The sequence below is a fragment of the Eucalyptus grandis genome, chromosome 1, assembly GCF_016545825.1.
Source record: "Eucalyptus grandis isolate ANBG69807.140 chromosome 1, ASM1654582v1, whole genome shotgun sequence".
Taxonomy (NCBI): Eukaryota; Viridiplantae; Streptophyta; class Magnoliopsida; order Myrtales; family Myrtaceae; genus Eucalyptus; species Eucalyptus grandis.
This window is the reverse complement of record NC_052612.1, coordinates 18,613,620-18,641,376: the sequence shown is the minus strand read 5'-3', so window position 1 is coordinate 18,641,376 and position 27,757 is coordinate 18,613,620. Positions and strand designations below refer to the sequence as shown.

Below are 27,757 nucleotides of genomic sequence, written 5' to 3'. Positions count from 1 at the left end.
CGTCGTCAACCTCCATGTCCTTCACGAAAATCTACCTCAGCAATCTCTGCAACGAAACCTCACGGTTGCTCTGTATACATCTTCATGCTCGTATTTAATAATGTGCGCGACAATCGCGGAGTGAGCAACTTCCTGTTCGCGGACCTAATTTCGTTCGATGGAAAGTTTACCGGGCCGGGCCTAATTTGGGCCCAAACTGATCATAGCTTTGAACCCAATCAAGTTAGGCCCAGAACAACACCGATCCAAGCGTCTATCCCAGTTGGTGGCTTTTACAACCGCGAGCACTGCGGGATCTGCAGGTCCAGGAAGTCCCTCGTCGCCTCTCACATCCACTCGCGCCACGAGGTGAGTTCTCTTCCCTTCATTGCCTTCCGATGCTTCCCAAGAAGCTCGGTTCGTTTTGGGCCGCGAGTTCTGGCGCTACGATTTGACTAGTTCAATCGGCAATTGCCGGTTTTGCGTTTGTGGAATATGCTCGCGTTTGAATGTACGCCGCGATGGGAATATGGGGAACCGATGTGAAGTGGTTTTCGTGTTGCTTCGGTCTTTATCAGGATGAGTTGGAAGCGGCAATGGCTCAAGGGGTCGAGGGGAAAGAGGGAGCGAAGGCTAATAATACCAGCGAAGAATGCGGCGCCACTTTTAAGAAACCCACGTACTTGAGGCAGCATATGCAGGGCCATTCGCTCGAGGTATGTTGAGTTCTCTGTTTTGTTATTGATGCTGCAACATGAAAAGCAAGTTCTTTGAAAATTTTAGTCAAGTTTCGATTAGATTACACCTGTCGTGGAGGTGGTCGACTGTGAGGTACAATTTGTAAAGTGGACAGGTTCTGATCACGGTCGCACCGGTCTTGTTGAGCAGATGGTTTTGATGCACAATGCTCGGTTGTGGTCTTCGCTATCAAAATTTTCACATTTGTAACTTCTAATGAGGCGTCAGAAACAGCAATTCGGATATTATCGTTGGGGATGTACCTGATTTTCTGGGCTGTGGAATGGTGATTACTTATAGATAAAGTGCTTTAGTCTTGTGGAACATTATAAAATGGAAGCACCATTGAAAAAGCATCAATCTTTTAGTGTGGTCTAGTTTCACAGATAGGTTTCTATGATAAAAAAAGTTTTGATTTTGATTGAAAAATGAAGCTGTTTTGTTCCTTTCCATTTGTCTACTGCGAGTTTGCCTATACTGAAATCAAGACCTTGCAGGATAAAGTATGTTGGCTCATCTGATTATGATATGATAATGGCGTGAAGCATTGGATCCCGTTGAAAAGAACTCCAAAATGCAAGAGGCTTCAATCTTGTATCTTGATTGGAAGCATCATTCTCCTTTTTTTTCTTTTCCTATTGATGTCTAGAGATTTGGTATGCTTTGTATCTATTTGTCAATATGCTAAATTCATTTGCAGACGCCTTTCAAGTGTTCTATAGAGCATTGCTCTGCCAGCTATAGGAGAAAAGACCATTTGGCTCGTCACTTTCTTCAGCATAAAGGCGAGATTTTCAGCTGTCCTGTTGATGGTTGCGATAAGTCATTTGCATATCAAGGGAACATGAAGAGGCACTTGAATGGAATTCACAATGATGAGGAACCATCAACGTCTAGTGAATGTAAGAGTCTGAAGCAGCATGTTTGTTCGGAGGTTGGGTGTGGAAAGGTTTTCAAGTTTGCAACGAAGTTGCGAAAGCATGAGGATTCTCATGGTGAGTCACTTAATTATGAAGGTGTCTTGGTGAAGCCGAATGATATCTATGAACTGTTTAACATGCTAGTCGATAATAATGTGATTTCAACTGCTGCAGTCAAACTAGAGACTGTGGAGGCTTTCTGTTGTGAGTGCATGAAATACTTCAGCAATGTTGATTATCTGAAGGACCACATGCGGTCGGCTCACCAATTAGTCAATTGCAACATATGTGGGACTAAGCAGTTGAGGAAGAATATCCAACGGCATCTCCTCACGCATGAGAAGAAAAATTCGGCTAATTCAGAAGCATTCAGATGTGAAGTTGAGGGTTGTCTCCGCATTTTTTCAACAGTAAGATGCCGTCACCTACTAAGTAGATTCTGGCTGGTTATGGATTTATAATCTTTTGGAACTTTGAAGCATGAGCTCATTTATCGCGTGCCTGCTAAGTGTACATTAGCTGATTATTTTCTTGTTGACAGAAATCAAATTTAGGTTAGCATGTGAAGGCTGTTCAACTTGGGGTGAGGCCATTTGTTTGCGGCCATAAGGATTGTGGCAAGAAGTTTGCATATAAGCACGTGAGAGACCATCATGAGAAAACTGGTTGCCATGTTTACACTTCAGTGAGCCCCATTCTCTCGTTCTCTCAAATATTGAAATTCAATTTTACTGCTGTTGAAATCCAGCTTTTTACCACATGAGAGTTGGATGATTCTCATTCCTAGCAATTTGGCTTCTTGGGTTCAGGGTGATTTTGAGGAGTTAGATGAGCAATTTCAATCTAGGCCCAAAGGCGGAAGAAAGAGGAAATGCCCGATGATCGAGTCCCTACTGCGAAAAAGAGTTACTCTACCCAACGAGCTAGATTTCCTTTTGGATTAGTGGCTAGAGTCTCTCGGCAGCACTTGGCAGCAGCTGAGGGTTATGTATAAGAGCTATGGTTTTTGGCTTTATAGGCTGAGCAAAGGTGACAAATTCACTCATCATCCTCCTATCACCTGTTTGTAGTTAGTAGATAGAGCTTGCTATTGTTTTGTGTATGGACATAAGAGAGCGAGTTGATAATCCTTAGCAAAAGATGCTTGTGATGGGCTATTGTCAGTTGTAAATCATGCAATATAATAGTAAAATTCAACCGAACCATTGGTCTCATACTAATCTGTCACTGTTCACTTGATCAATTTCTATTGTTGAACAGTTAAAAAGTCTTGGCCGATATTTTCCTTCCCCGAGATTGTTGAAGGCTTGGAAGTCGGATTTGTACTCTCCCGTCTGGTAACTTTTATATGAAGTAATAATTGTTTATAAAAATAATTTCACTTAAGCACATAAAATTTCTTACTTCTAATTTAAATGTCAAGCTAAATCCCAAGAAAGATAATGTACGCATTTCCAGGAGATAAAAATGACCTCACCAAATGTCCCAAAAATATGACGGAGTTACTCGAGGGACGAAAGTGACCATCATTATCTTTTTTCATAGCGGATGATGCTCGCGCTTTAATTTGTTCTTAAAATTAATAAAAAAATAACAAATTAAAACTAAAATGTTTTTGGCCAAATTATGTTGGAAAGTAAATTGGAGTTATTGAAAATGGTTGAATTATAGAATCATCTTCCTCGTATCATTGCCTAAGATCGTCTCTTGAAGAGTCGTTCGTGAGTGTCACCCAAACCCCAAGTATGAGCCCAGCGATGGTTATTGCCTGGAATCTGGTCCAGATCGAGGTTGGGCGACCCCAACCAGTGGACCAGATTGGGTCCTATGGCTGCAGCCATGGATGCCCATGAGCTATTCGGGCAGAGCTTCAATGGATGTGAGCTCTATCCCAGAGGGCAGCGCAGCCACCCTGAGCTTCAGGCTCGTGCCACGGGAGTTCTCACGGCCGCGAGCAATACCTCGACTGAGAGAGTGTGTGTGTGCAACGAGGGGGATGGGCTGGTGACGATTAAAAGCAGTTTCAGCCAAGTTTTCAACTGCGCTCATGAGCGTTGCGATGGTGTCCAAAAAATTTTCCCTCTTCGTAGCCCAGAAAACGAGAAAATTGCAACGTGATTATCACAAACAATGCCCTGTAAAGTAGCACACAAGGAAAATGGCGTCGAAGCCTGTCATATTCTTTGAAATTCAAGATGCATTTGTTTTAAGATAAATTCAAGATGTGAAATGTATTTTTTTGAAAAAATTATTGGTTATATCAATTAGAAAAGTTAATCAATAGAAAATGTTTTTATGATCGATAACAAGCTATGCCTAACTATTTTCGTTTGTGATGGAAATATATTTTATTCATTTATTTTTGTAAGCAACACAAAAGATTATTTCTCGAAAAAATGTATTCTAAATTTTGTGTTTTTTGTGGAACAAATGCAACTTTAAAATCATTCATTTGCTTTTCGAGCTTGCGACTACCCCTCCAAGAGGATACTTGCTACATCGAGACAAGGGAAGGGTGGCTGTTTTCTTGTTTCCTGACAATGATGAGTCATTTATAATCAGAAACAAGTGTTTAACCTTACGTCTCGCCCAAATAGAATAATTTTCCTTTCAATAGTAAATTTGTAATACCATTCCTGAAATTTCAATGATGGTGTATATTGATGATTTTGCAACAATAGTAGTGAATTATAATTGTCAATGTTCTAGTTATATATTTACCACTTAAACTAAATCTCATCACGGTAAATGGTTGTCTAATATTGAGTTTGTGGATTGTAAAATTGTTATTTAATTGGTGACTTAACAATTATGCACCCACTTGTAAAATACAAAAGTTAGCATCAATCAACTATTAGATTTGTGGACAATAAAATTGTTATTTCATTGGCAACATATACTTATGTGTTCATCTGTAAAATCTAAAAAAGAAAGAAGTGGAAATATAATATTGAGTCTATCGATGGTAAAATTGTCATTCCATCGCCAATTACAAATGAGCTAATCAATAAATTATTGATAGCTTTTTACTTACCATCAGTATTTTGAATTTATTATCAACATTACATAATTACAGTCCACGGAAAAATTTCTGTTTTATTTGTCAACAGAATTTTATAAATCACCGGATTGAGGAGTTGTGCTGAAAGGACAATTTTGCATTCCTAGTCAAGTCAATTGAAAACAACTAGTCGTTATGCTTGATTGTAGTTAGTAAGTTCAATGTTTTTCCTCTCCATAATTTTCTAAGAATGTGTGTAGCCGCCGTGTATTGGCCGCCAAACTAGACCAAAGGCCTTCCCAGCTTTTTCTAAGAAGGTGCATGGAAATTTTTGGTTTGAAAATTTCAATTCCGAAAGGTTTTCAAATTCCTGCTCAGTTCACGGGCTTGAAGTTGGATCTGGTTGACTGCATTTTGTAAATTGGTGAATCAAGGAGCTCACTTAAACGACAATTTAGCATTTTCTAGCTATTGTGTGAAGTTTGGTCAATATATTTTATTGGAGTGAGTTCAATTGTTTTTCCTTTCCATAATTGCCTACTGTCGGAAAGTCCGTCAATTAGAAACATTCTTTACATTTTGATAAAATAAAAATTCTTTACACATTTGCTTGTTCTATTCGTGAATGGAATTTTATAAATCACCGAATCAGGGACCTCACTTAAACGACAATTTTGCATTCTCTAGTCAAGTCAACTGAAAGCTATTGCACGTAGTTGGTCGTCATGCTTTATTGGAATAAGTTCAATTGTTTTTCCTCATTGTTGTTGTCTATTGTCGGAAAGTCCTTCAATCAGAAAAGTTCTTCAACTTCAGACAAAATAAAGATTCTTCACACATGTGCCCACCAAATTGGACCAAAGGTGTTATCTTCCCAGCTCTTATTCTCGGAAGGTGCATGGAAATTTTGGGTTTGAAAATTTCAATCTCGAAAGGTTTTCGAATTCCAGCCTATTTCATGGGCTTAAGGTTGGACCTAGTTTGACTGGTTCACTGCACATTGGTTTGACTAGTGATTTACTGTCACTTTCAAGTCAACTGTCATTTTGTATAAAAAATATGGTCTGCTAATTTCGATTGGCTACAATAACATTTCGTAAGGTTTCTAAAAATATCAAATCCCACCGTTAATATGATGCTCTTCGTCTGTCATGGATTAGTTCCATGTGGCAGCACAGCAAAGAAAATGCAAGTTTTAAGCAATCTAGCCAATTACGAGTAGCGGCCGAAGTGAAATGAAACTGAGCATGTTACAAATTTATTGGTCTAAGAAGATTTTTCTAATTATGTCTTTGAAATTGAGTTGTTGAGGTTGGTTAATTCTTGGAATGATAAAATATATAAGCAGCAAAGAAGGCTTTAATGACGGTAAGAACAAAGAGAACGTAACTAGTAGTAGCAGCTGGACCAAGGGTTGCCAAGTACTCGCGCCCGATTCCTTCCATTTCATGTGCCAATTGTAGCAGTGGCATATGGCCACTCGCCTAAATTACTCGGTCATGTATCTGGAGCCAATATCGAACTTGACATCCTTAAGGAGATCATTGAAGAATATCGCAACCTCATGAGGATCGCGTCGGTGGAGACGAGCTCAGAATGGTAACAGTAGCAATGCACCGCTGCTCGAAATCCCAACATATTGCTTATATATTTCAAAAGCCGAAACGTAGCTCTGAATCATGAGACAGGATAATTAGAGAAACAGTTCGACGATCAATCATAAATTTGATAAGCGCAATAAGGGCTTGACCTTTGTTTGAAGGAGAAAAATCAGACATGTGTGACAATGCAAACGCAATTACCAAGAAACGCGGATCACCTTTGCTTTACTGGTGATCTCCTTGGATTGATGTCTTCATTTTCCTTAATTTGCGAAGATCAGTCCAAATGTAACAGGAAAACCGAGTCTGAGAGCTCCATCTTTGATTTCCTTATTTTCCCAATAGTGAACATTAAATAGAAAATTGGGTCCTGATTAAGGGAACTTGTACCGTAGAAAGTGGGGAATGATGTCCAGGGGAAAGATATGCTCTTGTTTTTCAGTTCTCTTGGCTTTTCTTCATCAACAGTCAAGAACCACCGCAGGCCGCCACTGGCTCAATCAAGTGGTTTGGTGAATTTGCAGTCATAAGTCAAGTAATCTTTAGATAGTGGGGCACAGGGACTAAAAAGTCAATGATCTGATGTGAGAAGAATTAAGCCAAACACAGCTCCATTAAAATCCCATACAAGCAGGTTCGTGTTCATCTGCCTTCCAATAAGAACAAAACACCTCCTTGTTCACTCACAAACTCTGTAAAATTGCATCCAAGTTTGCACTCAATGAGAACCTCGCAGTTGTTGTGCCTTCTCTTGCCATTCATATGCACCAGTTTCTTCGGAATTTATTTGGTATTGGCTTCTAGTCCATGTCTCGGCGATCAAGAATTTTTGCTGGTGGAGTTGAAAAATAGCCTCATCTTCAATGCATCCCGGTCTTCCAAGCTGGTCACGTGGAATCAGAACACTCGCCCCTGGAATGGTGTGATGTGCGACAAGGATGGAAAGGTCATCGGTCTAGACTTGAGCTTCGAATCAATCTCTTGCAATATTAACAGTTCGTTGAGTCTCTTTAGACTAAAGCATCTTCAAACGCTAAACTTGGCTTTCAACAACTTCAAATCCTCTGCAATTCCGCCTGGCTTCTCAAATCTCCATGGCCTGGTTTATCTGAACTTGTCCAATGCTGGATTCTCAGGGCAGATTCCAATAGAGTTGGCACGCTTGAGGAAGTTAAGTATTCTTGATCTTTCTCTTCTTCCTTTTTCTGGACTTGATCCACTAAAGCTCAAGAATCCCAATTTGAAGACCTTGATTGGAAACCTGACGGAGCTAATACAGTTACATCTTGATGGTGTAGACCTGTCTTCCGAGGGGAATGAGTGGTGCGATGCATTGTCCTCTTCAGTGCAAAAACTTGAGGTGCTGAGCATGTCTTACTGCTTTCTCTCTGGTCCTTTTGACTCTTCTCTCGTGAATCTTCATCATTTGTCATTCATTCAACTCAATGGCAACAACCTGTCAACCACAGTTCCCGAGTTCCTCACCAGATTCCCCAATCTAACCTCTCTGCATATGTGTTATTGTGGGTTGTATGGAGAGTTTCCTCGTAAAATCTTTCAGCTGCAGACACTTCGGATCCTTGACCTATCATTGAACCAACTTCTTCAGGTTTCTTTGCCCGATTTTCCAGAGGACAGTTCTCTAGAGACTCTAATCCTGAGTGACACGAATATTTCAGCGAGCCTTCCAAATTCAATCGGTAATGTAAGAAAGTTGTTGAGATTAGAATTGTTTAATTGCAGATTGAGTGGATTGATCCCTAGCTCAATGGAGAATCTGTCAAAGCTGGTTTATTTGGATTTGTCTTTAAATAATCTTACTGGTTCAGTTCCTTCACTCAGTATGTCCAAGAATCTGAGACAGATTATGCTATTCCGCAATGCTCTAACAGGAGAGATTAAGTCCACTCGATGGGAAGAACTTCTAAGCCTAGTAAATCTAGATCTGCGGTACAACTCACTGGAGGGCAGCATTCCCCGTCTCTCTTTATACTTCCTTCGGTCAAGATCATAAATTTATCCAACAATCAGTTTTCTGGTGAGCTGAGTGGGTCTCTAAACGTCACTTGCTATCAACTAACCTTGCTTGATTTGAGCAGCAATAATTTAGAGGGATCCATACCAGCGTATGTTTTTGAACTTCGAGGGCTTAGCTACCTCTCACTTTCTTCTAATAATTTCAGTGGCTCATTGCACATTGATGCTTTTCAGCGGCTCAAGAACCTCACATATCTCAATCTTTCCCACAATCGTTTGTCAATTAATGCTACTGCTTCCACTTCTGCTGCGTTAGTTTTCCATGCTCTATCCACTTTAAAGTTGGCTTCCTGTCAGCTGAGTTCGTTACCTGAATTCTTGGAAAATCTACCCATGCTAAGATATCTAGACCTCTCTGACAATCAAATTCAAGGAGTGATACCAAATTGGATATGGGAGAGTAAATTTCTTTCTTATGTCAATCTTTCTATCAATTTCTTCGATAAATTGGGAGAACCTTTACCAAATCTCACTTTTAGTCTGTCTGTTATTGACCTCCACAAAAACAATCTCCAGGGAAAACGTTACCTTTGCCACGGAGAATTGTCTACCTGGATTTCTCGAGTAACAATTTCAGTTCAGTTCTTGAAAACGATATGGGTAAACGTCTGCGTTCCACAATTTTCTTCTCTCTTTCAAACAATCATTTCCATGGCCCTGTCCCGGAATCAATTTGCGAAGCCTGGAATCTTGAGGTACTTGACCTTTCAAACAACCATTTGATGGGAACCATCCCTCAGTGCTTAATGTTGAAGAATCTCAAGGTGTTGAACTTGAGGAATAACAACCTGACGGGAAGAATTCCGCATACATTCCCAGGCACTTGCCTCTTGAGGACTTTGGATGTTAATGGTAATCTCTTGACAGGAAAGCTCCCAATTTCCTTGGCAAAATGCTCCATGTTAGAGGTGCTAGACATTGGAAACAATCGGATTAAGGATGTATTCCCATGCCAGTTGAAGAACATACCTACTCTGAGAGTCCTTGTTCTACATTCCAACAAATTCCACGGGCAAATTGGTTGTCCAGTCAATAATGGCACATGGAAGATGCTTCAAATTGTTGACCTAGCTTTCAACAATTTCAGTGGTATGCTTCCTGAAGATTTCCTGATGTCTTGGGAGGTCATGAAGGTTAATTCGCACTTTGACCATCTTCAATATCCGTTTCTTGGGTTGAGCAATCTCTATTATCAGGACACTGTTAGTGTTACTTTCAAAGGTCTGCAGCTTCAACTAGAGAAGATCCTGACTGTTTTCACCTCAATCGACTTCTCGAGCAATAGATTGGAGGGTCCAATACCAGAAGCGTTGGGAGATCTTCAAGCACTCTATTTTCTCAACCTGTCGCAAAATGTGTTTTCAGGTCCTATCCCCCCCTCATTAGGAAAAATACAGCAGCTTGAGTCCCTAGACTTGTCACATAACTACCTCAATGGGACAATTCCGATGCAGCTTTCAGATCTGAACTTCCTTTCATTCCTGAACCTCTCCTATAATCAACTTGCTGGTATGATCCCAGCAAGGAAACAGTTTCTCACATTTTCAGAAGGTTCGTTTGAAGGTAACGAAGGACTATGTGGGTTTCCACTTGACAAAAGTTGCCCAATAACTGCTGTTCCTACTAAAAGGTCCAAACATCGCAAGGGCAACGGCTGGATTGACATGAAGTCGTTTTACATGAGCATGCCACTCGGATTTGTTATTGGCTTCTGGGTCTTTTGCGGACCCCTAATGTTTATCCAGCCATGGAGGCATGCGTATTATCAGTTTTGGGATGACTTGCTGTTCAGACTTTCGCGATGTTATCATGTTCACTGAACTTTGGTCGTTAGGCTTGATTGGAGTAAGATCATAGTTTTTTGTCTCCATGATTGTCCATCATAAACTGTCGAAGGTCTACGAAGCAGAACTGAGGATGTGCATCTGGTAGAAGATGATTGGACTCAAGGTATTCAAGACCCGTACGTCTAGTGCTAGTAAATCCCTTCAATAAAGAAATTTTTCAAGCTTGTACGACATAAAATTGTTAGATATTGCATATAAACAAAACTTGAAGATCCCGAATTTGTCCATAACAAGTAAATTCATACAAATCCGGGATCGAATAGCGGAAACATAATATCAACTTACCTCCAGCCATTGATGAAATCTAGAAGTGGAAACCTCCGGATCTTTGATGGATCCACACAAACACAGCACAAGAAATTTGCAATGTAGAAAACACACGTCTGTTCTCTGCTCAATCCCCTTCACAAAACCTGATGGTGTGTTTTTCTATATCGTAAAGGTTTGAATCAGACGACCTGACGATTTTATTCCGTTAATTTACGTTAGGTATCTCCCATCAAGACCATTATGGTAATGTAATAACGGACAAATATCACTTAATACACGTGGGTAATTAAGGGCAATAATTGGAATTAATATAGGGAATCAATTGGGAATTTATTGAGAATGGAATATTGGAATCATAATAAAATATATTAATATTTTAACATTCTCCCACTTGATCCCAATATTCATTCAAATGAGTTATTAACCCAAACCCACAAAACTTCATACTGAAATAAAACACATGAATCACGGCGATGAGTCCTCTTAGAGCGAGTATTGTCTTCCGTGTATCACAATGTATTTCATCAGTCCATATGTGATCAAATAACTTAATGAATAAACCTTATGTTTACTCCAGGTCAAACGTAATTATTTTTCTCATAATAACTGAATGTATACAACTGTATTGAAAAAACATTATAAATGAATAAAAGTCTCATAAATTCTTCCATATAAAGAAAAATTTACATAATTGGACCAATGCCCATTCTAGAAACATGATCCTTATAACTCTTTGGTGGCATGCCATCAGTTAAAGGATCGGTTTTCATCAATTCAGTACTTATATGTTTTATGACTACTTTCTTCTCTTTAACACGTTCCTTGATGACTAAATACTTGATGTCGATGTGCTTACTTCGACCACCACTTTCGTGGTTCTTAGCCATAAAAACTGCAGCTGAATTGTCGCAAAATATTCTTAATGGCCTAGCAATGGAATCCATAATTCTAAGCCACGATATGAAACCTTTCAACCACACACCATGTGAGGTGGCCTCAAAACAGGAAACGAACTCTGCCTCCATAGTGGAAGTGGCAACCAAGGTTTGTTTTGCACTCCTCCGGGATCTGAGCTCCGCCGCGAACATAAAAATATATCCCGATGTTGATTTACAGGGAATCAATGCAGCCAGCAAAGTCTGAGTCGAGTAAGCAACTACCTCCAAGTTGTCCGTCCGTACGTACATAAGCATGTGTCCCTTTGTTCCTTGAAGATACCTCATCACCTTCTTTGCAGCTCTCCAGTGGTCCATACCTGGATTACTTTGGTATCTTCCCAATATTCCCACAGCAAAGGCTATGTCAGGTCGAGTGCAAACCTGAGCATACATCAAGCTTCCAACAGCAGAAGCATATGGGATGTTCTTCATTTGTTCCCTTTCAAAATCATTCTTCGGGCATTGGTTTAAATTAAACCTATCACCCTTCACTATGGGTGCTATACTTGGTGAACAATCTTTCATCCGAAACCTCTCTAAGACCTTATTGATATAGGTTTCTTGAGATAGTCCTAATATACCTCGAGATCTATCTCTATGGATCTTAATGCCAATGACATAAGATGCTTCACCCATATCTTTCATATCAAAACTCTTAGAGAGAAAATTGTTTCACTTCATATAACAACCCCTTGTCATTGGTTGCAAGTAAAATATCATCTACATATAGCACAAGGAAACAAATTTTGCTCCCCTTTGACCTTCTGGTATATACATTGATCCATGATATTCTCTTTAAAACCGAATGAAGAGATGATCTCATGGAATCTTAAGTACCATTGGCGGGATGCTTGTTTCAAGCCATATAGAGACCTCTTAAGCTTGCATACCAAATGCTCACCAGCATTAGAGAAGAATCCTTCGGTTGTTTCATGTAAACCACTTCTTCTAATTTTCCATTGAGGAATGCCGTTTTCACATCCATTTGATGTAACTCCATATCAAAATGAGCAACCAATGCCAAAATAGTACGAAGAGAATCTTTCTTGGATACGGGAGAAAACGTCTCCGTGTAATCGATTCCCTCCCTTTGAGTAAATCCCTTGGCAACGAGTCTAGCTTTATATCTCTCTATATTGCTGATGAATCCTTCTTAGTTTTGAAGACCCATTTACAACCAATGGCCTTTGCACCATCAGGCAATTCAACTAAATCCCAGACTTCGTTTGATGCCATAGAATTCATCTCTTCCTTCATGGCATTGTACCATAAATTAGATTTATCACAACTCATGGCTTGTGAAAACGACTCGGGGATCACTTTCAGCTCAACATTATAGTCGAGATTCTTGTAGATACACAATGTAGTCATTAGGAATCGCTGATTTCTTCATTCTAGTAGACCTTCTTAATGCCGCATCAACATTCTCTGAGGAGTATGCTGTTCTCTTGGAAGTTCAACGATATCTGGTAATTGCTGAGCAGTTTGGTCTTGGATCAATATGTTGGTTGTGGATCTTCAATGATTGGTTGCTCAGACCGGTTGAGCTGAAAGGGATGTTGTAAGAAACAACCAATCCGGTATCGAGGTGGAAGGTTGAGTATCGAATGACCTTCTTCGTGGACAAAGTCCTTGAATTGATCGCTCCCACTAATCGGATCATTTTCAAGAAATTTAGCATTTCTTGATTCCACAAACCTAGTGGTGTGAGATGGACAATAAAATCTGTATCCTTTGGACTTTTCGGCATATCCAACAGAAATACCCACTTATAGTCCTTGGATCTAACTTCTTTCTGTGGATTGTAGACTCTTACCTCAGATGGGCATCCCCAAACACGTACATGTCGCAAACTCGGTTTCCAACCTTTGAATAATTCAAAAGGCGTTCTTGGAACAGCCTTGGTTGGAACTCGGTTTAATATGTACATAGCTGTTTTAAGAGCCTCATTCCACAAAAACTTAGGAAGTTTGGAGTTGCTAAGCATACTCCGCACCATGTCCAATAATGTTCGGTTTCTTCTTTGCGACACCATTTTGGTGCAGTGAACCGGGCATAGTGTATTGGGCAATAATCCCATGCTCTTCAAGAAACTTCGCAAATGGACCGGTGCTTGTCCATCTTGATGTATCTACCATAGTATTCTCCACCTCTATCCGATCTCACGATCTTAATTTTCTTGTCGCATTGTTTCTCTACTTCGGTTTTAAATACCTTGAAGGCATCTAATGCTTCGTGCTTATTACGAAGCAAGTAGAGATACATGAATCGTGAATAATCGTCTATGAAAGAAATGAAGTATCTCTGACCATTTGAGTCCATATCTAGACTACAAATATCTGTATGTATGATTTCTAATATTTCTATACTCCTCTTAGCACCTTTCTTTGACTTGTTGGTCTGTTTTCCCTTTATACAGTCCACACAAGTGTCATAATCAGTAAAATCTAGAGTATTAAGTACTCCATCATTTACTAGTCTCTTAATTCTATCCATGGAGATATGTCCCAACCTCCGGTGCCACAACATAGAGAATTCTCATTCACAACACATCGTTTTATCCCAGCATTATCATGAACGTGCATCGCATTATTAACGATATTGTCTTGTAAATTAATTCGAAAGAGACCGTCGGACAAAATACCACTCCCAACAATTTCAGATTTATACGATAAATTGAATATTAAATCTGAAAATTCAAAGGTATCCCAAAGGTACAAGTCTTGAAACTGAAATTAAATTCCTAGAAAAACTAGGAATATAAAAGGTCTTTTCAAAATTAAAACAAAACCACTACGAGAACTAATCTGCATGTCCCAATAGCTTCCACACGCGAGCGCATCTTGTTTCTGAATAGATGCCTTGTTCACTTCTTTGGATTCGCTGGTTAAGAAAACCACTGCAAGGAATTCGAAATGTGGATTGTAGAACCAGAATCAATCCACCAAGTGTTGTGACTCACATCAACCATATTAGTTTCATAACATACACATGTGAGTTGGTTACCTTTCTTTTGGAGCCACGCCTTAAATTTGGCGCAATCCTTCTTCATGTGCCCCTTCTTTTTACAGAAGAAGCACTTGGATTCCTTCTTAATGCCAGCTTGGGGAGGTAGAGACATCTTACCCTTCCCCTTTTGCTTGCCTTGCCCTTTATACTTATCCCGTGTTGCCATATGAGCACTTTCTCCTTTCTCCATAAGTAGCCTCTCTTCCTCTTGAACACACATGGTCATGAGTTCATTAATTGACCACTTAGTGTTATGTGTGTTATAAGAGATCTTGAAGGGAGCATACTCTTGTGGGAGAGTATTTAGGATATAGTATACAAGAAAGGATTACGATATCCCAACCTCAAGATTCTTGGTGGCTGCAATGTCCCTCATCTTCATGATGTGCTCACGCACACCTCTTACACTGGTAAGCTTCAATGATGAGAACTTCATAATTAGGGTCATGGCATGCGCCTTCTCTGAGAAGACTCAAATTGTGCATCAATGGCCTTCAGCAATTCCTTGGCATTGTTATGCTGAATGACCGAACCACGAATGCTAGCGAGAGAGTTTTGTCTTTATGTACATCACCTGAGACGGTTGGACCGCTCCCATTGAGCATAATGAGTATGCTCAACATGAGTACTACTCTCGGTAGGTTCAAGTGGTTCGTCGACCTAAGAGCATAATCAAGATCCATGCACCCCAATTGGAGAAGAACTAATTCTCTCCATTCTTTGAAGTTATTTCCCGTAAGCTCGGGAACAATTATACCAGAAGTGTCGTAGGTGGTAAAACTGCATTATAATCAAAGGAAACTTATGTATCAATATATTTGAGGCAAATAAACTTAGATCATATTTTACCAATGTAAAACATGTTTTAAAATATGAATCATATAACATCAAAAAACTACATGTGGGTTAAGTTTCTAATTTAAATTGATTCATAATTACTTCATGATGAAACTATCAAATTATATTCCTTCCTTAATCCCTGTGGGTAAATTAAGAAAGATAAAATAATATTTCATCCTAATTAATCACATTAATATATTGAAAATTCCTGTGGGATAAAATTCATAATATTAATGTGAATAATTACAATTATTGTCTTTAACCATATGTGATCCAAAGGCTCTTAATGTATATAATTTAATATAATCAAAGATGCTGTGGCTAATCCTTAATTAATTAAATATATACGGATCACTAAACATTTAATTTTCTTCATAGAATTGCACCTTAGGGTAGAACAGTAAAATCACGTGCAAAGGGAGTAAAACTGAAATTTTGCACGCAAGGCCAGTGGAATTTTACTTTTAAGGGGTAAAACAGAATTTCACGCCAAAAAGGGCAAAATTGGAATTTTGCGCGGGCAAGAGCAGAATCGCAATTTTTATAAAGGCGGAGGGGCAAAATTGAGAATTTTGCGGGCAAGGACAGAATCGCAATTTTCCTAAAGCGGAGGGGCAAAATGAGAAACCACGGGCGCGCGTGCAACTCACGCGTGCTTTCCCATTCGGGCGCGTGCACGCGCGCCGCTTCAGCCACTCGGGCGCGTGCGTTCACGCGCCCGCTGCAGCCTCTCGGGCGCGTGCGTTCCACGCGCCCGCTGCGGCCCCCGGGCGCGTGCGTTGCACGCGCGCCTGGCTCTTGCGCTCGGGCGCGTGCGCCGCACGCGCCGGAGTCTTCTTTCGGGCTTTCTTCCGCCGCTTCTTCCGCCGCGACCGCCTCTGTTCCGCCGTCAGGTCTCCTCCCACAGCCCATGTCGACCCAAATTGGATGATGGGTTTTCGAAAACGCCGGGACGAACGAATAGATTCAAGATCCGGCAAAAACGACCATATATGGACCAGAATTAAGCCAAAAAAAAAGTCTGCCCTATCAAACCCTAACCACAAAAATTCACCGCTCGATTTCTTCGAGGATCAGTAATATGTCGAAAAAATTTATAGATTTCTCTTCCTAATGGCGGTGTGATCATTCAGATCCATTATTTCATGGGGTAGCCCGAATTTGGTCGAATTCTCAATTCCGATCAAGCCATATCAAATCCGAAATTTTTCCACATATAATTCAATAAAATAAATTCCAAAAGGCTTCACCAAGGCGAGATTGCTAATAAAGGCTACGTACCAACTGTTAGATGTGCATATAAACAAAACTTGAAGATCCCGAATTTGTCCGCAGGTAAATTCATACAAATCCGGGATCGAATAGCGGAAACATAATATCAACTTACCTCCAGCCATTGATGAAATCTAGAAGTGGGAAACCTCCGGATCTTTGATGGATCCACACAACACAGCACAAGAAATTTGCAATGTAGAAAACACACGTCTGTTCTCTTGCTCAATCCCCTTCACAAAAACTTGATGGTGTGTTTTACGTATCGTTAGGGTTTGAAACGGACGACTGGCGATTTTATTCCGTTGGTTACGTTACCGGTATCTCCCATCAAGACCATTATGGTAATGTAATAACGGACAAATATCACTTAATACACGTGGGTAAATAAAGGGCAATAATTGGAATTAATATAGGGAATCAATTGGGAATTTATTGAGAATGGAATATTGGAATCATAATAAAATATATTAATATTTTAACAAAAATTTCTTCAAATATGTGCTCTGCCAAACCGGACTAAGGGTGCCCTCTTCCCAGCTCTAACAAGGTGCACGGATTTCACATGTTTGGCATGTGCAATTGGAGCAGGGGTGACCCGTTGACTTCATCAATGATCTGATTACTGATTGCTGCTGCTTTCAAGTCAACAATCATGTCGTATAAAAATATAGTCTGCTAATCTCCATCAGCGGTGCAGGCATTTAGTTCAGTTCTCTTCATCGTACCTTAAATTATGTCTTGGATTAGTTTCATGTGGTGGCACATGGTCGAGAAAATAAATTAAGAGTAGCAGCCAAAGCGCTATCAAGAAATGAAACCAGTACTTCACCAATTTCATTAGTCTCATAAGATGTATCTAAATATGTTTCCGAAACTGAGTTGCTGAGGTTGGCTCATTGGGACGATAATTCACGTAAATGGCTAAAAAAGGCCAAAATGACGGTAGGAACTAAGAGAATGAAAGCAGCGGCAGCCGAGATGGAGGACCAAGGGCTGCCAAAGTACGCACACTTGATCCCCGTCCATCGCGGGTGCCATTTGCTCATGCAACCATGGAACCTGACATCCATATCGAGATCATTGAAGAATCTTGCAACCTCCTGATCAAGTCCCAGGATAATACTTCACCGAGACTAGTAGGCTGTATCCCTGCGCATGTTCGCAAGACATCCTATGAGGATCACTTAACTGATGTGCTTGGACCATTAACAGTAGCGTTGTGCTCGAAATGCCAGCACCGCTGTTAAATATTTGAACTACGGAAATTTACCTGAGGTGCTCAGATTCGAATTTTGTGACAGGATATTTCGAAAATAATATATCCACATCAATTTGCCTTATAACTTATTAAATTTACCTGAGCAACTTAGCCTGGCTCCATTGATAAGGTAATCTCTGATTCTCCATAATGCTGTGATTCTGGCGAAGGAGAAGTCAATGTAAAGCTCGTTTTGCTCCAATTAGGATCGCTCATGTTATAGTCATGTATTTGATTCTGAATTTCACATCATTTCGTTTGCGTAAGGTCACAAATACGAGTTTGAAATCGCAAAAATCTGCTCCTCAATCGGTTGACTGCGATCTGTTCGATGAAATGTCTATTAGGTTTCAATGCGGATTAGTTACCTCACGGTAACTCCCTATACATCTTCATGCTCGTATCTAATTATGTACGCAACAATGGCGAAGTAAGCAGCTTCCTGTTCGCAGATCTAATTTCGTTCGATGGAAAGCTTAACGGGCTGGGCCTAATTTGGGCCCAAACTGATCATAGCTTTGAACCCAGTCAAGTTAGGCCCAGAACAACACCGATCCAAGCACCACGGGATCTGCAGCTCCTAGAAGTCCCCGGTCACTTCTCACATCCAATCGCACCGCCAGGTCAATTCTCCTCGTTTCGTCGCCTTTCGATGCTTCGTAAGGAGCGCGGTTCATTTTGGGCCGCGAGTTCTGATGCTACGATATGACTAGTTCGATCGGCGATTTCTGGTTTTGCGTTTGCGGAATTAGCTCCCGTTTGAATTTCCGCTGCGATGGGCACTGTTGTGAAGTGGTTTTCGTGTTTCTTTGGTCTTTATCGAGATGGAAGGGGCAATGGCTCGAGGGGTTGAGGTGAAGGAAGGAGCGAAAGCTAATACTTGCGAAGGATGCGGCGCCACGTTTAAGAAACCCGGGTAATTGAGGCAGCATATGCGGGGCCATTCGCTCGAGTTATGTTGAACTCTCTGTTTCGTTATTCATAATGCAACATGAAAGCAAGTTCTTTGAAAGTTTTAGTCAAGTTTCGACTTGATTAGACCTATGATGGAGGTAGTCGACGGTGAGGTACAGTTTGTAAAGTGGGGAGGTTCTCATTAAGGTCGCACCAGTCTCGTTGAACAGATGGCTTTGATATAAAATGCTCGGTTGTGGTGTTTGCTTTCAAACCTTTCACATTTTTAACTTCTAATTAAGGTGTCAGAAACAGCAATTCAGATATTATCGTTGGGGATGTACATGATTTCCCGGGCCGTGGAATGGTGATTACCTATAAAGATAGTGCTGTAATCTTGTGGAACATCATAAAATGGAAGCACCATCGAAAAAGCATCAATCTTTTAGTGTGGTTAAAGATAGAATTCTATGATAAAACTTTTTTGATTTTGATTGCAAAATGAAGCTGTTTTGTTCTTTTCCATTTGTCTATTACGAGTTTACCTGTACTGAAACCAAGACATTGCAGGATAAAGTATGTTGGCTCATCTGATTATGATATGATAATGGCGTGACACATTGCATACCACCAAAAAGAACTCCAAGATGCAAGAGGCTGCAATCTTGTATCTTGATTGGACTAGTATCAGGTTGGGGGACCACCTGAGAAGATCCATCAAGTCAGCCTTGCTCACGCATGTTCTATTTTGAGGTTTGAAGCATTATTTGTTTTTTTTCTATTGATGTCTAGAGATTTGGTATGCTTTGTATCTATCTGTCAATATGCTAAATTTTATTTGCAGAGGCCTTTCAAGTGTTCTATAGAGGATTGCCCTGCCAGCTATAGGAGAAAAGACCATTTGGCTCGTCACTTTCTTCAGCATAAAGGCAAGATTTTCAGCTGTCCTGCTGATGGTTGCAATAAGTCATTTGCATATCAAGGGAACATGAAGAAGCATGTGAATGAAATTCACAATGATGAGCTAGCATCAACGCCTGGTGAATGTAAGAGTCTGAAGTAGCATGTTTTTTCTGGAGGTTGGGTGTGGAAAGGTTTTCAAGTTTGCATGGAAGTTGTGAAAGCATGAGGATTCTCAGGGTAAGTCACTTAATTATGAAGGTGTGTTGGTGAAGCCAAATGATTCTACGAGCTGTTTAATGTGCTATTTAATAATAATGGCATTTCAACTACTGCAGTCAAACTAGAGATTGTGGAGGCTTTCTGTTGTGAGTGCGTGAAATATTTTAGCAATGTTGACTATCTGAAGGAGCACGAGCGGTTGGCTCACCAATTAATCAATTGCGACATATGTGGGACTAAGCAGTCGAGCAAGAATATCTGACGACATCTCCGCACGCATGAAAAGAAAAATTCGACTGATTTAGAAGCATTCAGATGTGATGTTGAGGGTTGTCTCCGCATTTTTTCAACAGTAAGATGTAGTCACCTATAAAGTAGATTCTAGTTGGCATGGAATATAATTGTTTCGAAACTTTGAAGTTTGAGTTCTTTTATCGTGTAGCTGCTGAGTGTGCCTTTGCTGATGTTTTTTCATGTTGACAGAAATCTAATTTACGTCACCATGTGAAGGCTGTTCATCTTGAGGTGAGGCCATTTGTATGCAGCTATAAGGATTGTGGCAAGAAGTTCGCGTGTAAGCACGTGAGAGACCATCATGAGAAAAGTGGTTGCCATGTTTACACTCCAGTGAGCCCTATTCTCTCATTCTCTCAAATATTGAAATTCAATTTCACTGCTCTTTTGAAATCCAGCTTTTTACTACATGAGTTGGATGATCCTCATGCCTAAAAAATTTGGCTCCTTGGGTTTAGGATGATTTTGAGGAGTTAGATGAGCAATTCGATCCAAGCCCAGAGGCAGGAGAAAGAAGAAATGTCCGACGATTGAGTCCCTACTGTGAAGAAGAGTTATTCTGACCAGCACGTTAGATTTCCTATTGGATTAGTGGCTAGAGTCTCTCGGCAGCTTTCGGCAACAGCTGAGGGTTCCGTATAGGAGCTGTGGTTTTTTGCTTTATAGGCTGAGGAAAGGTGACAAATTCACTCATCATCCTCCTGTCACTTGTTTGTAGTTAATAGTCGATAGAGTTTGCTATTGTTTTCTCTATGAAAATAGAGAGCTTGGATATCCTTAGCAAACGATGCTTGTGATGAGCTATTGTATATCATGCAATAGTATAATTCAATTGAGAATCCTTTGGTTTCATATTAATCTTTCACTGTTCACCTTATCCATATTTTTCATTGAACGGTTGAAAAGTGATGATCGATATTTTTCTTCCCGAGATTGTTAAAGGCTAGGAAGTCGGATTTCTACCATCTCCTTTGGTAATACTTAAAAGAAAATTTATAATTGTCTATAATATTCATCCATCTCTCTTAAGTAGATAAGGTTTCTTATTTTGATTTAAAATGTTAGGCAAAACTCCGAGGAAGATTTTATTTTTTTCCTTGGGGGATAAAAGTGACTTCACTAGATGTCCCGAAAAAATCACATAAGTTTTATTTGAGGGACGAAATCGACCATCATCATCGTTTCCAAGTAAAATTATTCTTTGTGGTGGATGACATAGTCAATGGTGCTTAAGCGGTATACTGACGTGGTGCTATAAGTAATTCTTAAAATTTTAAAAATTAACAAATTAAGAACTAAATGATGTTGGCCTAAACATATTGGAAGTAGTAAAACAGAGTTTTAAGGGATGAAAAACTGAATTTTTTTTTTAAATTAACAAATTAAGAACTAAATGATGTTGGCCTAAACATATTGGAAAGTAAAACAGAGTTTTAAGAGATGAACAACTAAAAAATACTGAAACACGTTGAATTATAGAATCATCTTCCTCATATCATTGCCTAGGACCCTCCCTTGAAAGAGTCAGAAGTGGTTACTGCCGCAAACCTCGTGTATGAGCCTAGTGATGGTTACTGGATGCCCCCAACTTCTGGACCAGATCGGTTCCCATGGCTGCGGCCATGGATGCCCCTGAGCTCTTCATGCAAAGCTTGAATACATGTGAGCTTTGTCCCAAAGGGCTTTGCAGCCACTGCAAGATTGTTGATGACAATTGAGAGCAGCTTCAGCGAAGTTATTCATTGCATTCATGAGCCATGGCCGATGGTGTTCCGTGTCTTGTTTCTCGAAACATAAGCCATTTTTTAGGGCCGAAGTAACTTAATCCTCTTAGTAGCCCAGAAAACAAGCGGAAATTGCAAAGTAGCTTATCACAAACGATGCCTTGTAAAAATAGCACAAAGGAAAATACCTTTGGAACTTGCACTCTTGTTTGAAATTCCATGAAAAAAAAATTAAGATTTTAAAAATAATTCTCGAAAAATGATTGGTCATATCAGAAGTTAATCAAAAGAAAATATTTTCGTTATCAACAACAATTTTTTTCTAATTATTTTGATGAGTGATGAAAATATTTTGTATTTATTCATTTTCATAAGCGATGCAAGGGGTTATTTCTTATTTTGACTTTTCTAATGAAACAAATGCACCCTTAAAATAATTCCTTTGCTCTTTGAAATTGCAAGCACCACTCCAAGAGGAAACTCGCCATTTTGAGACAAAGATGTTTTCGTGTCTTGATCATGATGAGTCGTTTATTAATCATGAAGAGGTGTTTGAAAATTTCAATCCCAAAAGGTTTTCGAATTCCAGGCCATGAAATTCCAACCCATTTCATGGGCTTAAGGTTGGACCTGGTTTGACTGGTTCACTGCATCATTGGTTTGACTAGTGATTATCGCCGCTTTCAAGTCAACTGTCATGTTGTATGAAAAATATGGTCAGCTAATTTCGATTGGCTGCAATAACATTTTGTAAGTTTTCTAAAAATATCAAATCCCGGCGTTAATATGATGCTCTTCATCTGTCATGGACTAGTTCCATGTGGCAGCACAACAAAGAAAATGCAAGCTTTAAGCAATCTAGCCAATTACGAGTAGCAGCCGGAGTGATATGAAAAAGTGAAACCAAGCATGTTACAAATTGTATTGGTCTAAGAAGATTTTCCTAATTATGTTTTTGAAACTGAGTTGTTGAGGTTGGTTAATTCTTGGAATGATAAAATATGTAAGTGGCAAAGAAGGCTTTAATGACGGTAAGAACAAAGAGAACGTAAGTAGTAGTAGCTGGACCAAGGGTTGCCAAAGTACTCGCGCCCGATTCCCTCCATTTCATGTGCCAATTGTTCCGGTGGTATGTGGCCACTCGCCTAAATTACTCGGTCATGTAGCTGGAGCCAATATGGAACCTGACATCCTTAGTAATTTTATTGCGCAGTGTCACGATTTTCCTCAGTAATTTTCGAAGTGAAATAAGTCAAATGAAACTAGTTTTATCTTAGGAAAAATAAGAAAGTAAAATGTAGAAGAAAAAGGTGCAAAACTGATAGATGCGAGAAGGTGTGGAGGATTTCGTGGCTGCAGCCACCGCCGGCGATGATTGGTGATGGTTAGAAAATTTGAAGAACTTATCAAAGGCTTGACTTTCGGAGAAGCGGTCGTGGTGGACTCCAACTATCCATCGAAGTGGTAATGGCTTGCTTTCTTGAGGATGCAATCGCACAAATATTAAGAATTAGAAGATTAAAAATATATTTAACCCAATTCGAAGAAAAAATTAACTAGATTGAAATACATGACACTCAAGATTGAAACGATTATGTGCTTTCCTATCATTTTCTCACGTGCTTCTTTGAAATCAGGTTTTAATTGCTTCTTACCGATCAAGCTACTTGAAATCGCCTAAATTATTTACTAATTCAAGTGCAAGATTGAGTCAAGTCCAAGCCTCATCAATTCAAATTTTATGAAATTCAAATTTGAGCTCAAGCTGAATCAAGCTCCCACAAAAACTCATTTATAATAACCCAAGTCAAATCCAACCTTGTCATTTCAAGTTTCTTAAAAAAAAAAAAAAAAAAATTCACGAGTCAAACTCGATCCAAAAAGTTGAGCTTCTACAAGATTAAGTTTGAGTCAAGTATATATATATTTGTCCAGTCTAATTCAAATATTGATATCAATTTGATCGATTAGACCTCTTTTATGTACCTGCTAAAAAATATTCCCGACACCATTTAGAAATTAGTTTTGGTTATCACTGGACATTCATTCAAAGAGAATCTTGCGTATTGTGTGACTTTGTGCAAGACGACATTATTTAGTGTGGCAAAGCAAAGAAAATTTGGACATGAAATATTACTTTACATAAACTATGGGGTTCAACCTTAGCGGATACGTTCCCAATGTAAACACACAATACAATTATGATATAATTAAATTGAGTATGCAAATAAGAATCATTTGCCCACTAGTCAAGATTACTGAAATAGTTGGAACACTTAAGTAGACACAAGCACACATTAACAAAAGAACAATCATCAATCGATAGAAAAAATTTTCGTTTTCAATTAGTTATCTATCTTAAACAAGTGAACAAAAATCACTTTCTTTTATTAGAGAACTTTTGAAATTTTCAGCAACCTTTTGTTCGTCAAATATCTCCAATCCAAAAAATGGACCATTCACATGAAAACCAAATCCATCTCTGATTCAATCTTGGCTCTAGTGGCTGCAACAAGAATGAACCGAACATAAAATCTTGTGCTTCTAGAAGTGCAATATCTTGATCATCCTAATACTAAACCAACCTTTGGATTTGGGCAACCATTTAACTATCTATATTTTCATCACTAACCAAAGTGTATATACCAATTCCCTAAGCTGGTCATATCCTCTCCATTACAGTTTGATTTGTCTTGGTCTAGCCAGCGTAACGTAAATTGACACCAAAAATTCCACAAACGAAAAAAGAAAGGCCAATGGACACAAACGCGTTTCTGCTCCTATTCCCGACGCATGAGTCCACAGAGTAAGTAACATCATCAGTCCCGCAACTTACGTTAACGCTAGACAGAATCGTCCCCACCAGCAGAAGTTTACTTTGACTGCTCCTTGTTTCCAAGCCGAAGCATCCCTTGTTTTCCTCCTCGCCCCGCTGCATTTCTCTGTTCTTGAAATTGTCCATTTCGCACGAAATTTCCTGGATGCCTCCCTCACATGTCCTCATTTTTATGAACTTTATATTTATGAATATTAGAGAATTTCCTTTTAAAAGATTTTTATTAGAGATATTATTAGATATTGGGGATCTTGCTTTGACATTTGATTATCTCCTAGAGTTTCCTTCTTAGATTAAGATAACTAATTTGCTTGTTACATTAAATTACTTCCTTTTCTGTATATATTGTTCAGGTATATATACCCCTTGATTGTAACACATTATAAAGATAAATTATTAAGTAAAGATATAACATTTTAATATTTTCATTTTCGAGTCATCTTCTTCTAGAGTACCCCATAGGCATTTGCTTGTTATAGTCACAAATATGGTCACGTTGTCTCTGAGAATAGCTCTATCTTGTGAGTCAATGGTCTCTCCCGTTGCCAGAGGAAGTTGCCATTTCTCTAAGGCGTCATTAGTCATGCCGGAAACATCATTGAGCTAATGAAGTCTACCGAAAGTCGAGGTTCTTTTTTCTCTAGCTTCACTCATTTGTGCATCTCTCTTGATCGTGGTCATTGGCTCTGCTACTTTGTCAAAATCAAATTACTGTTGGTTTGTTGGTTTTGGTGTTAGTTTCTTTTTTTTTCTTTTTTTTTTGTCCTTTTCAATTGCAAATGAAAAAAAAAACACAAAATAGAGCTTTATATGGTGCCATTAATGCACCAATTTGCAATAATTTGCAACACCTATGTACCGTAGACGTGTTAAGTTTTCTTTCAATTGCGAGCATCATCGACGAGCAAAGTCATTGTCAAATGTCTAGGCAGCTGTGGGCGCTCAAGTCGAACATTTAGGAGTAGAGCACCATGGGGTGGTTTAGTTTAGCGTGCCGCAATCAAGTTGGATTTCCATTCAGTTTTATGAAGGTTGTCTAAAAAAGAGGTGTCAATTTAATGATGTTTCTTTAGCACTTGTCAATATTAGGATAACTAGTTTTCACATTACATTGTCAAAATCTTGCACCGAAAGAGAAGATAGAGCTTTCCATTAGCTAGAGCAATGTGGTGCTCATTGGAGGGTTGATTTTTATTTATGTATCACTCAATAGGATCCCTTCTGGTTAATGTAAGATTTTGACAATTTAATTACATTAAAAATCTAATAGTCGGGTGTTGTTTTAGATAAGAAGAGAGTTTGCTCCTCTCCTTATGTTCTTGGTTTTTTAGTCTTATTGGAAGTTAACTAGGTACTTGACTACTCAATCAAATAATAATAATAATAATAATAAAAGCTTAAAAAATTGTATCAAACCACTCTTAACATAGCAAAACTCACTCCGAAACAAAAAAGAAGGAAGAAATCCTTTAAATATATCAATATGCAATACAAAAAGAATAAACCCGGGGGTGAGTATTAGAATTTGTCATGGGTGAAACGTCGACGCTCCTTTAACCAACTAACACGCGTTTCCATTATGTATGGTGAAGGTCGCACAAGGGAGAGAAAGTACGGTAATAATCCTTTGGACCGGTAGAGGTGGGCCATGGTACTTGTCTGGCGTGCAATGTGCAAAGATGGATCAATTCCCTGCGCCTACACTTCGCTTTTTATTTTTCTTTCTTTTAATTTTAAACCTTTCCAGATTTTCCCCTCTTTTTATTTTCCTTTATACTATCCTTTATACTAGGGCTGAGCGTGGTTCCTGGGTTACCCGGGAACTGGAACCGAACCGGAGGAGAGTCCTCCGGTTCCCGGTTCCAAGGGGGACCAGTTCCGGTTCCGGTTCCTTTTTTCTAGGAATCGGAACCAGAACCGGAACCGGAACCAGAACCGATTTCGGAACCGGAACCTGTTTCGGAACCGGGCCGAACCGGTTACTTAGGGCAGAAAAAACTCGACCTTGGATGTTCTAGTGACTTGTATGTGATGTTCTAGTTGAAGTTTGGCTTCGGCCTCTAAATGAAAGTTGTAAAGGACTTCTTAGAGTATAACATACTCAAATTTGGGACAAAACAAATAAGCATAAGTGGGTGAAATCGTTATTCTTTGGAAAGACTGGATCTGGAGATTTTGGGACCGACCCTTGATGAATGCATGGACTGTAAGGCAACCTTTTTGTCAAAATTTAACTTCGGTTTCTTAACAAAAGTTGTAAAGGACATCCTGAGGTACCACATATAAAAAATTTAGAGAAAAAAAACAAGCATAGGTAGGTGAAATCGTGGTACTTTGGAGATGGTTAGATCTGGAATTACGATACTATGAACAGGGATTTTAACCATCCATATTTAATTATCTAGGACGAATTTGACTTTGATGTTTTCATGAAGTATCTACCTTATGGTCTTGGCTATCACATAGTCGAATTTCATAATTTTTTAAGGTCATTTGGGTATTTAATCGGAAATGTTTCTAAAACTGTGCAATCTGATGTGTTCGGATCTTGTAAGTTGCAATGCGTGGACTATATCATTTTGTATGAGGTTCTTTTGGAAATATGTTCTGCATGAAATATCTCTCTTCATGTCTTCCCTACAACATATTTAAATTTCGTAATTTTTTTAGTTCATTTACCTATTTAACCAAAAAAATTTCAAAATATGTGCAAGTAGAGAATAGGAAAAGTAAATCGATTTTATCTTTTAATCCAGAACGAATTGGACTACGATTTCTTCATGAAACTTGTACCTCTAGGTCTTAAATACAACGTGTCCAAATTTCAAAATTTTCTGAGTTCATTTAAGGGTTTAATCGAAATTGTTTTCAAAACTTGTACCTCTAGACATTCTTGTTCTAGTGGTGTTTTATTTCTACTTTCTAGTTTGCTATTTGTTTTGAGATTTCTAATTATATTCTATTATTGTTGTGCAGTGCGAAGTTAATGTATCAAGATAACATGTCAATGGGAAGTTACCATGTAGTATACACGTACATTATAGTTTTTTTTTGATAACGTGCGCATACGTTATATTTTTTTTTAGTAACGTGCGTGCACGTTATAGTTTTTTTTGATAACGTGCGCATACGTTATATTTTTTTTTAGTAACGTGCGTGCACATTATAGTTTTT

The 27,757-nt window shown here is 39.1% G+C and overlaps 1 pseudogene; it reads left to right on the top strand.

Annotated features, from left to right (window-relative positions):
* Window positions 1–286: 286 nt before the first annotated feature.
* On the top strand, window positions 287–20,881 carry LOC120292256 (annotated as a pseudogene).
* The last annotated feature ends 6,876 nt before the right edge of the window (window positions 20,882–27,757 follow it).